We start from the raw sequence: 15,012 nt of genomic DNA, 5'->3' as shown, positions 1-15,012 counted from the left end.
ATATTATCCTCAGTTGTAACCGCTTAACCACTTTTGAAGATAACCTCAAATCAATTAGAGAGGATTTAGACTAAAGGAATCACAAAATCTTATTAAAAAATAGGTTTTTGAGAAGTTATAAGGGCAAAAATAGCCTTTCTGGGTGCGAGACAATAGTGGTTTCTTAGCCGTTGGCCGAGACGCCATTTGCTGCGTTTCGATTGTTTCGCCTCTAATTCTCTTGTCTGATCTTGAAATGACGTGATTCAAGATGCGTTGGAAAGCTAGTGAAGAGATGTACAACCTCCCCTGGGAAAAACACATGTGGAGTGAACGAGTTACGAGTTGTGCTTCGCCTTTCATCGGTGAAACAAAAATCTTAATCGAGTCGTTTCTTTACTATTTTGTTGTCCCGTTAACTCATATGTTTCGTCAACTCACTTCATACACTTGTTAGCTTCCTTACAGAATCAAATAATCCTTGTTGACTTGGATAATAACATTCATCATCTTTTATCTGTCTCTAGCTGCATGCGGGAACTTATAGGAAGTTTTTGACACCTACAGATACCCCATCAAAAGTGTTTCAGTCTCATTCTTTTATAGAGGAGCTTAGAATACTTTGAATATGATACGTGTGAAATTCAATTCGTTGACTTCTTCAGCTTCTAGTCTATTCAGTATTTTGTTAAATAGCTAAAATTCTTCCGATGCTACGTTTATCATCTGACCGTTGTTGAAATCTTGAACTAAAACTGGCATGTTGATTTTCAAATTATAGCTCATGTCATGGAACCGACGTTGAACTGATTATCTGCATCAAGATTCATATCCGAATCGTTATTGAAATCCCAATTATCCTTTGATCAGGAATTGATCTGAGCCTTGTTTCGCCAAATATTATCAACACGTTGACTAGCGTGAGCCTGCATTGACTCATGGCTACACGATGACCAATGTTAACTTTCATCGCAACATGTTGGTTGGCGTTGACTCATGACTATGTGTTGACCGACGTTGACTCATTACAACACTTTGATCAGCGTTGACTTTCATCACAACACGTTAACTAGTGTTGACTTTTATCGCAACGTGTTGAGCGACGTTGACTCATGGCTACACGTTGACCGGTGTTGACTCTCATCGCAACACGTTAATTTGTGTTGACTCATGACAATGCATTGATCGACATTAACTTTTATTACAACACGTTGACCGACATTACGTCATGACCACGCTTTGACCGGCGTTGACTTTCATTGCAACGCGTTGACTCCCGTTAACTTTCACCGCAACGCGTTGATTGGCGTTGACTCATGGCTACACGTTGATCGGTTTTAACTTTCATCGTAACGCGTTGACCGGCATTGCCTTCTGACCAGTGTGAACATAGTTTATACTCATATGTTTGTTAGCCCTTATGTTTTGATGATGTTTTTACAACCACCATTATCGGTACTAATAACTTATTGAGTGAAAATGTAGTAAATTCATTTATCAAGCTCATTAGTGCCATTAACGGAGGATGGATGGAATCAAGCTCATTAGTGCCATTAACGGAGGATGGATGGAATATACGCTACAACGAAGATATCCAAAGGAGGTGGAGGCCAAGGATGGATGGAATATACGCTACAACGAAGATATCCAAAGGAGGTGGAGGCCAAGAGATGAAGCAACGTTTTTTCAAGAACGACAAATTCGACTAAAAGCTTCATCTGATTCAAGCAATATCAAAGCTCAAGTATTACTCTCTATATGAGGATATTAGCTTCCTTTTGTTTCTCTCTCTAGTGCTAGAATGTAGGCAAAGAGTTACTGATTTTACTTGAAGCTATTGGGAATCACACACATGATTTCATACTTAGGTTTTTAAGCGTTTTTCACAAAATACTATTTTTCATAAGTATGAGGACCTATCTGCAAAATTCCTTTTCTAAACAGTTTGTTTTTAGTATTAAAAACATTTTATAAAGTTTCAGATTTTTCAGAGGTCAAATAAATATTTTGCAAATATTTAAAGTTGGTTAAAAACTATTTTCTGCAGAATGTCAGAAAGCGGTCGACCGGTCCGGTCAACCGCTCTCATGGCCTTTCCTTACTATTTTCCAGAGAGATCATCGGTCGACCGGTACGGTCGACCGAAATCTCAACTTTCAAATCGGTCGACCGCGCCGGTCGACCGACGGTGTCTCTGCTTGATTTCAAGGAGATTATTATCCTATTTGGGAAGATTGGGTTTTGTTTTAAATTGATTAAATCTCTTCTATAAATAACCCCAGTCTTCTTCTTCTTCCTTAAGCCCTAACGTTTGCAAAAACCAGAGTCTGCTGTTTCCTGAGAAAAATTTTCAAAGTCTGGTTTCTGTGTTTTCTCTCTGTTTTTAAGTGTGATTCACTTCCCAGCTTCAGTAAACCTACTCTTTGCTATAGGGGCTGTGTAAAGAGAGGTTCTTGCATCTTTTCTTCTGCTGTGTGAGTGAGATCTTGTGTAAGATCTACTGTGAGGGTGTGATCTGTTGAGATCAAACTGTGTAGTGAGAGAGATCGTGTGGGATCGCTGTGTAGACGAAGTTCCGGCTTCCAAACCGGGTGTGTAGTGGATTTCTCCTCGAGAGTGGGGAGCGGGGACGTAGGTCAGCGGGCCGAACCTCGTTAACACATCGCGCGTCAAGGATAACGATTCCTAACTTTATCTCTTTCTTTATTATTGCACTTCTGTTACTGTGGTTTGTTTGTACTGTTTTTTAATTGCATATTAGAGCCTCTTGACCCTAATCACCCCCCCTCTAGGGTCCAACAATTGGTATCAGAGCTTGGTCTCTATATCAGTTTTTGGTTTAACAACCTTAGAGAAAAGATCTAATGGAGGCCTCTTTGAATATGCATATGTTGGAAGGACAATCCACCACTAGACCACCTCTCTTCACAGGGACCAATTTTGCTTATTGGAAGGCTAGGATGAGAATTTACCTTCGTTGCATTGATCTTGACATCCTAGGGCTCATAGAAAAGAAATATGTAGAGAAGTCAAAAGTCGAGAACATGTCCGATGATGAAAGGCACCTTGCCAATCTCAATGCTAAGGCCATGAACGCCTTAATCTGTGGTCTTTCCCCCAATGAATACAATAGGGTTTCCACGTGTGCAACCGCATACGAAATTTGGCAAAAATTTTGTGTCACACATGAAGGAACACCCCAAGTTAAGGAATCTAATATTAGTGGACTCATGCATGATTATAAGCTATTTAAAATGCTTCCTAATGAATCCATTGATGCTATGTTTTCCCGTTTTACTAATATCATCAATGAATTACATGGTCTAGATAAGCAATTATCCATTCAAGAGATGAACTACAAGATACTTCGCTCATTGACTCCGGCATGGGAGCCCAAGGCTACGGCCATTGAGGAAGCTCATGACCTCACTACCTTAGCTCTTGATAGCCTTATCGGAAAGCTCAAAGTGCATGAGAAGAAGCTCAAGGGGAAGGAGAAGGAGGAAGTGCCATCACGAGAAGTTGAGGAGCCGTCACCAAAGTTGAAGACCATAGCTCTCAAAGGAGCTAGTGACAACTCATCTTCGTCGTCGGAGAGTGAAGTCGATTTTTCTAGAGAAGTGGCTCATCTCTCTAGAAGAATCTCTAGACTTATAAAAATGAACAAAAAATTTAACCCTCGATCTAACAACAAGTTTTCCTCTCGTGTAGGTAAATGTTTTGAGTGCAATGAACCGGGTCACATTGCTAAGGATTGCCCCAAGCTCAAAGAAAAGTACATGAAGTACAAGAAGAAGAAGGCTATGTATGCCGGATGGGAAGAATCCGAACCAAGTGAATCTTTCTATATGCAATGTGACATAGCTATGGCTTTAGAAGAGTTCAACTTTGAATTTAGAAGAATGTCTAAAGAATACTCTTCTTTTAAGAAATTGCATGCCTCTTGTGATATTAAGCTAGAACAACTAACAACCTCTCTTGCTCTAAAAGATGAATTGCTTGGAGATCTCGATTTTGAGAACAAGCAATTAAGATCAAAGATTGAAAGACTAGAAATTGAGGGTTGTAGGACTAGACCCACTCATGTTTTTGCTAATTATCATCATGGTAGAAATAGGTTTTATGGCTCTCACTCTCCACATTTCTACTCATTGTGGAATTAAAGACAATGAAGATTTTTATGGTTTGATATGGATACCCAAAGGTACCAAAACTACTAACCACCAAGGACCCAAGACATGGGTACCTAAAGCTACTACACCTTCATCTTCTTCTTTTGTAGGGAACGTCACGGCAACGACGTAAGGAGATGTGGTACCTTGATAGTGGTTGCTCACATCATATGACGGGCAACAAAGAGTTATTTGCAACCCTATCAAGGATTGAAGGAGGCAATGTCTCCTTCGGTGGTGGTGAGAAAGGTAAAATCATTGGTATCGGTTCTATTGGTAAGAAACCCTCACCCATTATTGAAGATGTTTATTTAGTAAATGGCTTGAATCATAATCTTCTTAGAATTAGCCAATTAAGTGATAAAGGTTTTGATATTTCTTTTAAACCGGATAAATGCATCATTAGTATGGATGGAAAAATTGTTTTTATTGCAAATCGCAAGTCTAATGTTTACATTTTTGAGATGAATGAGTTAGTGAATCAAGATGTGAAGTGTCTTGCGGCAATTGATGAAAATCCTTGGATTTGGCACAAGAGACTTGGACATGCAAATATGGAGTTAATATCAAAATTGTCTAAGAAGAATCTTGTGAAAGGGCTACCTAACTTGCACTTCATAAAAGATACAATTTGTGAGGATTGTGCCAAAGGTAAACAAACAAAATCTTCTTTCAAATCCATCCATGAGGTATCGACTTCTAAACCCTTGCAATTACTTCATCTTGATTTATTTGGTCCTATGCGTGTTACCTCTCTTGGAGGCAAACACTATGTTTTTGTGATTATTGATGAACCTTTGTAATTACTTCATCTTGATTTATTTGGTCCTATGCGTGTTACCTCTCTTGGAGGCAAACACTATGTTTTTGTGATTATTGATGATTTCTCTCGTTTTACATGGATAATATTTCTTGCAAAGAAAAATGATTGTTTTGTAGAATTTGCTAATCATGTTAAAAGGATTGAAAATGAAAAAGATTTGAAAGTTGTTAAAATAAGAAGTGATCATGGTGGTGAATTTCAAAATGAATTTTTCTATGATTTTTGTGCTCATCATGGTATAACTCATATGTTTTCCGCTCCTAGAACACCACAACAAAATGGTGTTGTTGAACGGAAAAATCGCACCATACAAGAGATGGCACGCACTATGCTTAATTCTTTTGATTTGCCAAAATATTTTTGGGCGGAAGCCGTCAACACGGCTTGCCATGTTTTAAATCGTGTTTTGATTAGACCAAAGCTTAAGAAAACCCCTTATGAACTTTATTATGGAAAAACTCCCTTCATGGTTATTTTTGTGTCTTTGGTTGCAAATGCTTTATTTTAAATACAAAAGATCACCATGATAAATTTAATTCCAAAATTGATGTTGGTATTTTCTTGGGTTATGCACCTCGAAGTAAGGCTTATAGGGTCTTCAATAAACGAAGCCTCGTTGTTGAAGTGTCTATAAACGTTACTTTTGATGAGACTAATGTTGGCTCTCAAGTTGTTTTGCCTAGGAAGGATGATGATGATGATATTGAGGGAGGATTGGACTTGTTGCAAATCAATGACACTCCCTCTATAGAAGCTCAAAAGGATGTAGATTGCACAAATGCTCAAGATCAAGTTGAACAACCTAAAGCTTGGAAATTCACATCAAACCACCCAAAGGAACAAATCATTGGGAGCCCTTCAAAAGGAGTTATAACTCGCTCAAAAGCCTTGAGTGAATGTGGTAATGTTGCATTTCTATCTCAACTAGAACCTAAAAAGGTTAATGATGCTTTAAATGATGAGTTTTGGGTTTTGGCTATGCATGAAGAATTAAACAATTTTCAAAGAAATGAAGTTTGGAAGTTAGTTCCTAGACCTAACAATGCTAGTGTTATTGGTACAAAATGGGTTTTTAGAAACAAACTTGATGAACATGGCATTGTAACTAGAAATAAAGCACGTTTGGTTGCCCAAGGATACAATCAAGAGGAGGGCATAGACTATGATGAAACCTTTGCACCGGTTACAAGGTTGGAATCTATTAGGATGTTTTTGGCATTTGCTAGCTTTAAAAATTTTAAACTATTTCAAATGGATGTTAAAAGTGCCTTCTTAAATGGTTTTATAGAAGAGGAAGTGTATGTTGAACAACCCCCCGGTTTTATAGATCATGCTTTTCATAATCATATTTACCGGGTACAAAAAGCTTTATATGGGTTGAAACAAGCTCCTAGGGCTTGGTACGCTCGCCTCTCTATTTACCGGGTACAAAAAGCTTTATATGGGTTGAAACAAGCTCCTAGGGCTTGGTACGCTCGCCTCTCTAGTTTTCTTATTGAAAATGTTTTTTCAAAAGGAACAATTGATAATAAACTTTTTGTGAGAAAAAGAAAAAATGATTTCATTTTAGTTCAAATATATGTGGATGACATCATTTTCGGTGCTACTAATGAATCCTTGTGCAAGGAATTTTCTAAAGTGATGCAGGATCACTTTGAGATGAGTATGATGGGAGAGCTTACATTCTTTCTCGGGCTCCAAGTCAAGCAAACTAAGGATGGGATCTTCATTTCACAAAGCAAGTATGCGAAGGAATTGGTGAAGAAATTCAAGTTGGAGAATTCTAAGCATGCGCCTACTCCCATGAGTACTAGTGTTAAGCTTGATGCGGATGAGAGTGGTAAAGATGTGGACCAAAAACTATACCGAGGTATGATAGGTAGTCTTCTTTATCTTACCGCTAGTAGGCCCGATATTATGTTTAGTGTGTGTGCATGTGCACGTTTTCAAGCATCTCCAAAAGCATCTCACTTAATTGCGGTTAAAAGAATCATTAAGTATGTTAATGGAACTTTTAACCTTGGTTTATTTTATCCAAGAAGCACTTCTTTTGATTTATATGGTTTTTGTGATGCCGACTTTGCCGGATGTAAGGTAGATCGCAAGAGTACTAGTGGAACATGCCAATTCTTAGGAAATTCCCTTGTTTCTTGGGCTTCCAAGAAACAAAATTGTGTTGCATTGTCCACTACGGAAGCAGAATACATTGCCGCCGACTTATGTTATGCTCAAGTTTTATGGATGAAACAAAGTTTAGTTGACTATGATTTGAATTTTCAAAATATTAAAATCTTTTGTGATAACACAAGTGCTATAAATATTTCCAAAAATTCGGTTTTGCATTCTAGAACTAAACATATTGATGTACGCCATCATTTCTTACGCGATCATGTAGAGCGACAAGATGTATCCCTAGTATTTGTTGACACCAAATCTCAACTAGCGGATATATTTACTAAGCCTCTTGGAGAGGATGATTTTTGTCGCATAAGAAATGGTTTGGGCTTATGCACTATGTGAAAGTTCTACATTGCTTGCTTGTTTAGTTGCATTTTGCATTTCGTATTTCTCTTTACCCTATTTTTGATGGTGACAAAGGGGGAGAGAAATCTCCTCATTTGTTGCATATATTTAGGGGGAGCTCATAGATAGGGGGAGCACCTATCTATAAGCTATTTTATTTTTGCTCCTATATAATGGTTGGTTGTCATCATCAAAAAGGGGGAGATTGTTAGCCCTTATGTTTTGATGATGCTCTTACAACCACCATTATCGGTACTAATGGCTTATTGAGTATAAATGTAGTAAATTCATTTGTCAAGCTCGTTAGTGCCATCAACGGAGGATGGATGGAATATACGCTACAACGAAGATATCCAAAGGAGGAGGAGGCCAAGAGATGAAGCAACGTTATTTCAAGAACGACAAATTCGAATAAAAGCTTCATCCGATTCAAGCTATATCAAAGCTCAAGTATATTGCTCTCTATATGAGGATATTAGCTTTCTTTTGTTTTTCTCTCTAGTGCTAGAATGTAGGCAAAGAGTTACTGAGTTTACTTGAAGCTATTGGGAATCACACACACGTTTTCATACTTATGTTTTTAAGCGTTTTTCACAAAATACTATTTTTCACAAGTATGAGTACCTATCTGCAAAATTCTTTTTCCAAACAGTTTGTTTTTAGTATTAAAAACATTTTACAAAGTTTCAGAATTTTCAGAGGTCAAATAAATATTTTGCAAATATTTCAAGTTGGTCAAAAAAACTGTTTTCTGCAATATATCAGAAAGCGGTCGACCGCTTACACTTAACTGTGTTTGGCACAGTCTGAGATAAGGGTCTGTAAAGGAGATTATTATCCTATTTGGGAAGATTGGGTTTTGTTTTAAATTGATTAAATCTCTTCTATAAATAACCCCAGTCTTCTTCTTCTTCCTTAAGCCCTAACGTTTGCAAAAACCAGAGTCTGCTGTTTCCTGAGAAAAATTTTCAAAGTCTGGTTTCTGTGTTTTCTCTCTGTTTTTAAGTGTGATTCACTTCCCAGCTTCAGTACTCTTTCTCTTTGCTATAGGGGCTGTGTAAAGAGAGAGTCTTGCATCTTTTCTTCTGTTGTGAGGGTGAGATCTTGTGTAAGATCTACTGTGAGGGTGTGATCTGTTGAGATCAAACTGTGTAGTGAGAGAGATCGTGTGGGATCGCTGTGTAGACGAAGTTCCGGCTTCCAAACCGGGTGTGTAGTGGATTTCTCCTCGAGAGTGGGGAGCGGGGACGTAGGCCAGAGGGCCGAACCTCGTTAACACATCGCGCGTCAAGGATAACGAACTCCTAACTCTATTTCTCTTACTTTAATTGCTTTACTGTTTTGTGGTTTGCTTGTGCTGAATTTTTATTGCATATTAGAGCCTCTTGACCCTAATCACCCCCCCTCTAGGGTCCAACAATGTTAACTAGAGTCTACATAGTTTAAGCTCTTAAGGTGTTGGAGTATGGAGGACCAGTTTATTACTCATATACTCCTAGGAGTTTCGAGAATTAGTTTAACCTCGTGTGCCCATTGGAGGTTCAAGGAGATGCAATTTAGACTCATATACTCATTGTAGTGCAAACAAGGGATTCAAATACAAGAAAAAACATCCGATAATAGGCGAATACAGATGAAAATAGTATTATGGAATACCCGGGACCCCATTTTTAGCCCGAGACATTGTTGGTGTCTCACCGTAGGCGTGAGACATGAAGGGTGTCTCAGCCTTGGGCTGAGACACCCTTTGTGTCTCGGTTTAGGGAGAGAGAGAGAGAATGTAAGAAGGAAGGGAGGAGAGAGATAATAAGATAGAGGAGAGAGAAAAGAGGCCGACCCTAGGAGAAAGAAAAGAAGTAGGTGTAGGGTTTTGTCTAAGAGATTTTTGTGCCCCCCGCCCCCTCATCCAAAAACAACAATTTGAACTCTCTCCTTCTCCTCTTTCTTCTTCTTCTTTCACAAACTCTCCTCCAAACCCAATTCTTCATAACTCATAACTTTCTCTCTTTAAGAACTCTTAATCCCCTCTTTAAGAACTCTTAAACTCTTCTTATAAAAGGATTTGAAGCCTCATCTTCTTCTCCTCTTGCTCTTGGCCGAATTTATCTTCAAGCTCAAGGGTTGGTTGGAGTTTAGCTTCTTGGGCTCTTGGCATTGGATTCTCAAGCTCTTGATTTGGGTAAGCTCATCACCATAACTTTTGTGCATTTGTTTACTTTTTATTCATGATTTTGTAGGTATAATTCAAGAGTTCATGAACTTGTATGCTAAGATTAGGGTTTCAATCTCATGACTTGATTTTGGGTTCTTGAGGGAATGAGGGTTTGAAATCATGGACAATTTTTTTGGACATTGTTTTATTGGGTTAATGGCCAAAATTTTAGGGGTTTGAGGGGCTTATTCATGGCTGAATTTTCATGGGCTTGGGTTGCATGCCCATGGTTGAATTTTGATGAGCTTTGAGGGGCTTATTCATGGCTTAAACATTGGGGGATTATATTGCAAAAGTGGCCAAAATTTTTGAGGAGTTATATTGCAAAAGTGGCAAAAATTTTAGGGACTTGAGTTGCATACCCATGGCCGAAAAATGGCTAGCATTGACCTTTAAACATAAAGGTTATTTTGGGTATTTTGGTCAAAAATTAATTTAAGGGGCTCTGAATGAAAATCGCACCCGTTGTTTGTATATATGGATCCCGTAGGTTTAATTAGACTTCAACCCTAAAATCCCATGTATTTTTGTAGGATTTTCATTAAAATTCATAATTTCCCATTTAATTTTTGGTTCCTGAATTTACGATTGTACCTGACTCACTAATTTTCATTGTAGATTAGCAATGTCCCTAAGACGACCGCGCTTTTACAGGAGTCTCTTGACATCTCAGCAAGTTGAGAGGGAGGCTCTCGCAGCTTCTTCATATGGGGATGAGTTTTCATACCTTTTGTAAATTTGATATTCCGTGTATTGCACCCTTGTTTTTCTCCTTTGTGAGTCGTTCCAGAAGAGTCGATGTCCTCCTTCACAGGGATTAACACTTTAAAAGACATGTTTTGCTTGGCCAATGCACGTCTTAAGGTAAATAGGACAATTTCGTGTTGTATTGCACTCCGTAGGGCGGGGTATATTGTCACATTACTTGCGTGACAATGTACATTATCCCTTGTATATAAAACTATTGAAATCATCTCGCCTATTTATATGACAGTGACTCTATCTCGCAGATTCATGAGATGAGTTACATTCCTTAGAAAATTTTCTAACTGCTTGTTATTTGTTTCAGTTGACTTTCCCTCAGTGTATTCCCACCTTACGCCTTGAGTGGTGGTAGCTGAGAGACCTTCACTGCTACTGTTGACACACTGCTTGTCGCCACTACTCCTCCATTTAATCCAGATAGGCCCAAAGAGATTCATTAGCTAATACGACATGGCGACCGTCGTACACTACGATGGTTAATTTCCGACGCCCCACTTACTGAAGATCCCAGTTCTACTCAGGCTTTGAAGAAGCTGGATTATATAATCAATGATCATGTGGAACATCAAAATATGCTAACCCTCGAAGATGAGCATTGGTTGAACGATGACGGTGAAATTCCACTATATATTCCTTCTATTCCTTAGCAGTACTCATTTGTACGCTTAGAGACGCAAGCCGTGAAGCGGGAGATGTCTTGGCATCTCACGAACGATCATGAACGAGTCCATTATGGATTCATTACCCAGCAGAAGACCCCGAGTTCTGATAGATATAATTATATTCGTGGCCTTTGACTAGGAATCTCGGGACTTGATACCACACCGCTAGATAAATTGTCGATAGCTGCCAGTAAAGTAAGGAATCGACTTGCCATACTTGGTAGGAAACTCCCTATGAAGGAATATAGGTGTTATGATTGGGTTCACTCACCGGCAAAGAATTGATGGACCTATGTTATTGGGTACTGGGTAATGAGTTGAAGCCCAGCGGATTATATGTATCGATACGGGCCACCATGTACATATTACTGATCAGCAAATACCACTTCTTAGCAATGTTGGAGATTTATAATCCGGATACCAACACTTTATTGACCCGTAATGGAGAGTTAGGGTTATCTCTTCATGAGATGTAGAAGGTTTCTGGACTTCTGATGGGTGGTTATCCATATTAGGAGTATTTTCCTTCCAACCAACAGTTGAGACAGTTGAAGGTAGCTTCCTTTGATATGTACGACACGTTTTGAGATCTTACGTGTCACTATCAGACGGCTCTAGTCTAGATGAACCCCATGGTGAAGAAGAAAACACAGATAAGCCTGAAACAATTTGCTAATTATTTATTTCAGCATCTGGAGAGTAATTCTGATTACGGTTTGTGAGTTAGACAGTCTAACTCCCTAAGAGATTAACAACTTGATTGAAAAGATAGGTGCTTGATCATTCACTATTTCTGCTATTGAGGGTAAGTTTCTAGCGGGGATCAAGTTCTGAACATTCTTTTGGCATGCACATAAGCGGATTCGGCCCATGACTCTTCTGGTGGGATATCTCACCATTTGGTTGAAGAAGTGCATCGTTCCTTATCTGTTTTTCCATATTTTACCGATAGAAGTTCTCTTACCGAACATCCAACTAGCTTACAGGAAGGATCTCTCCTTACTTCTAGCGATGGTCGCTGATATTCACTGTGAGCTTACATACCTGGTTCATGGTTTCACATAAATGGGTCCAAGCCGTCAACCGAGATCCCTTCCATCAAGGTCAAGCTCCTATATGAATATTTGATGACATGGCTCATCCTTCATCACCTCGATTTGATGTCAGCATGAAGCACCGCCGATACCTCCGTGCCTCTCCTGCAATTATTAGAAGAGAGCAAATGGTTTTCAAAGACTTTCACTAGGGCGAAGAAAGAGCTTCAAATCCATAAGTGTTGGGAATTCTTCATGTATTTTCCTCATTTCTTTGGTCATTACAACAACGTATTGATTGACAAAGAGAAGGCGGGAACAAGCCATACTTCCCTTGATGTAGCATGTTTCCGATAGTTGGTGAATATCCACCCCGGGTATCTCGTCTTTCGGGTGAAAGGACATTGCCACATAGAGCCTTATTTACCTTGTCGGTTTGATCATAGAGCCTTATTTACCTTGTCGGTTTGATCGTTAGTTTGGTTATGACCAACTGTACATTGGTAACCCAAACCGAGGCTTGAGGACTGAGGGTGGTCTCATAGACGGTGTTTGAGCATGGCTCTGGCATTTGACAGGTTGTACAAGCGCCACTTTTACCCTATCTGCATCCAAGCGTAAGCAACAACTTACTTTTCTCGGTTGCAAGTGGCTCATTACTGCAAATGATCTTGTGAAATTGAAGGACATTGCAGAGTTAGAGGCTGAAGATTTAGTTCAAGCTGTTGCTAAGGCTGCCCATGATGCTGATCTTTCGAAGAAGCAGAGGAAAAAGCCTGTCAAGACTTCTCGCAAAGGCCAACATAGAGTAGAGAATGAGGAGGTGCTCCTTCCTACTGATGACGAAGAGGAGACTTCTGAAGAAGACCTTAGAGACATAAATATCGGATTTAGAGGCGATGAGGAAGGGCTTGAGACAGATCTGTCAGACTCTTTCCTCTCAGAATTATTGAGTCTGGTGTTTACTCGTCGGGCCCAACGATCTATCTTGCCTAAACCTCCACCAGCTCCACAAAAGCCGAAGCGAGAGGTTTTATTTACTTATCCTAATAAGATGATCCTTGTTACCCCAGGTGGGATGGTTGACAAAGAAGAGTCTCTTATTGTTCATTGCGTGAGGTCCCGATCCACCACTGAAGCTTCTATACGGGTTGAGGTGCATGCCAAATCCACGCATGAGAGAACTGTTACCCACATGGAGGCTCGATCCCAGAAACGGAAGAAGACGACGCGTAAGTCATATGTTGAAACGTACGCTCGTGATGTAGAGTTACATGGCAATGTAGCTAGCAGTGGGGAAGAAGGTAATGCTTCACTACTATATTGCCTTTAACTAGTTCTCTTATGGATTCTTCGAACTTAATCATGTCCCATGTTTTTAGGGGGTCACAAAGAAGGTGAATTCCCGTACAACTCTATCTTCTCTAACTTTACCCATTTCGAGGGCCCGAGCTTCATGCAGTAGAAATGTGAAGCTATTGATGAAGAGCCCGTGCATGCCGAGGCTGGAGCAGGTGTTAGCCTGGGTTCCAATGTTGAGTCGAGGATTCTAAGTCTAGATATATCTAACACCAGTAGTGCACCATTTAAGTGGCACTTAAAGGAGTTAAGCAATTCAGAACTTGTTCCCCCTTTAATCATTTCCGCACTTCATTCTCTTTTAGAAAATTTGAAGGATGTGGGCATAAATGTTGGGATAACAGAATCTGCTACTATTAATAGAGATGAATTTGATTCCCCCTATTATGAGTTCTAGCTTCTTACTCTCTGTTCAACATTTAGGTTCTTGTATAGATGCCACAATGGAGGGACCAGTTGAGGAAGAAGTTTTCCATGGTGTGGACACCAGAGGATCGAGCGAATATACATTTGTCTCAGTGCCGAGCTTCTCAGGTTCTGATCACTTGCTCGTTGATATATTAGCAGAGCAAACCGCTCGTGAGATTGTAGGACCATTCATTGAGGGTGGTTCATCTGTGAGTATGCTTCTAATCTAGAGATTGTCATTCTTCATTTGTTAATTTCTTTTTACTTTTACTTAACCACGGGGAGTTTTAATAGTAGGACCAGCTACTGGGTCCGATATATCTACAATCGTCGTCATTTCTTACTAGCTTGAGGGTTCTGTCCTGTCATCATTGGAGGGAGCTGTGGCTATAACTCAGCCACCTAGTCCTCAGCTTCAGGCTACCGTCCCTTTAGATCTGATGGTTATAGATGTCGCGAGATCATCCAAAGGAGTCGATATACCAATGACTGTTATGTCTACCACAATTTTGTTAGTTCCAGATGATATTTCAAAATTTCTTATCCCTCTGCAAAACTATTTGTAGGGCTTCCATCAACCTATACGAACACATTGACACCAAGAGGTGTCTTGGCCAAGCTTTGGCCGAGACACTAAGAGGTGTCTTGGCCAAGGCTTTGGTCGAGACACACACGGGTGTTCGCATCCCCGAAAGCAGTTTTTGGCAGATTTAAGTTGCTTTTCGATCATTAACCGTCTGGATTTGTTCTAACTGATAAAATATCATCCAAGAACATGGTTAAGTGGTTATAACTGAAGATAAAGTGAATTGATCATTCTTAGCCAAAAACAGAGGTCCCAAAGCCTATAAATACAGCCATAGAACTTTTATTTTTTCAGATCTGGAATTCTCGAGTGTTGGCAAAGCCCTGCTAGATTAAAGACTGAAGGAGCACAAATTTTAGAAGACAGTAGGATATCGGATCGAGTTTGTCAGCATAAAGAAGAAGAGCTCGTCAGATCTACACTTCCCGGTTCTTTGCCTTGAGATTGCCCAGTTGCGGTAATCTCGAGAAGAGTGATTATCTCGCTGTT

Source organism: Asparagus officinalis, chromosome 2, assembly GCF_001876935.1.
Source record: "Asparagus officinalis chromosome 2, Aspof.V1, whole genome shotgun sequence".
Classification (NCBI taxonomy): Eukaryota; Viridiplantae; Streptophyta; class Magnoliopsida; order Asparagales; family Asparagaceae; genus Asparagus; species Asparagus officinalis.
This window is presented reverse-complemented; position numbering follows the sequence as displayed.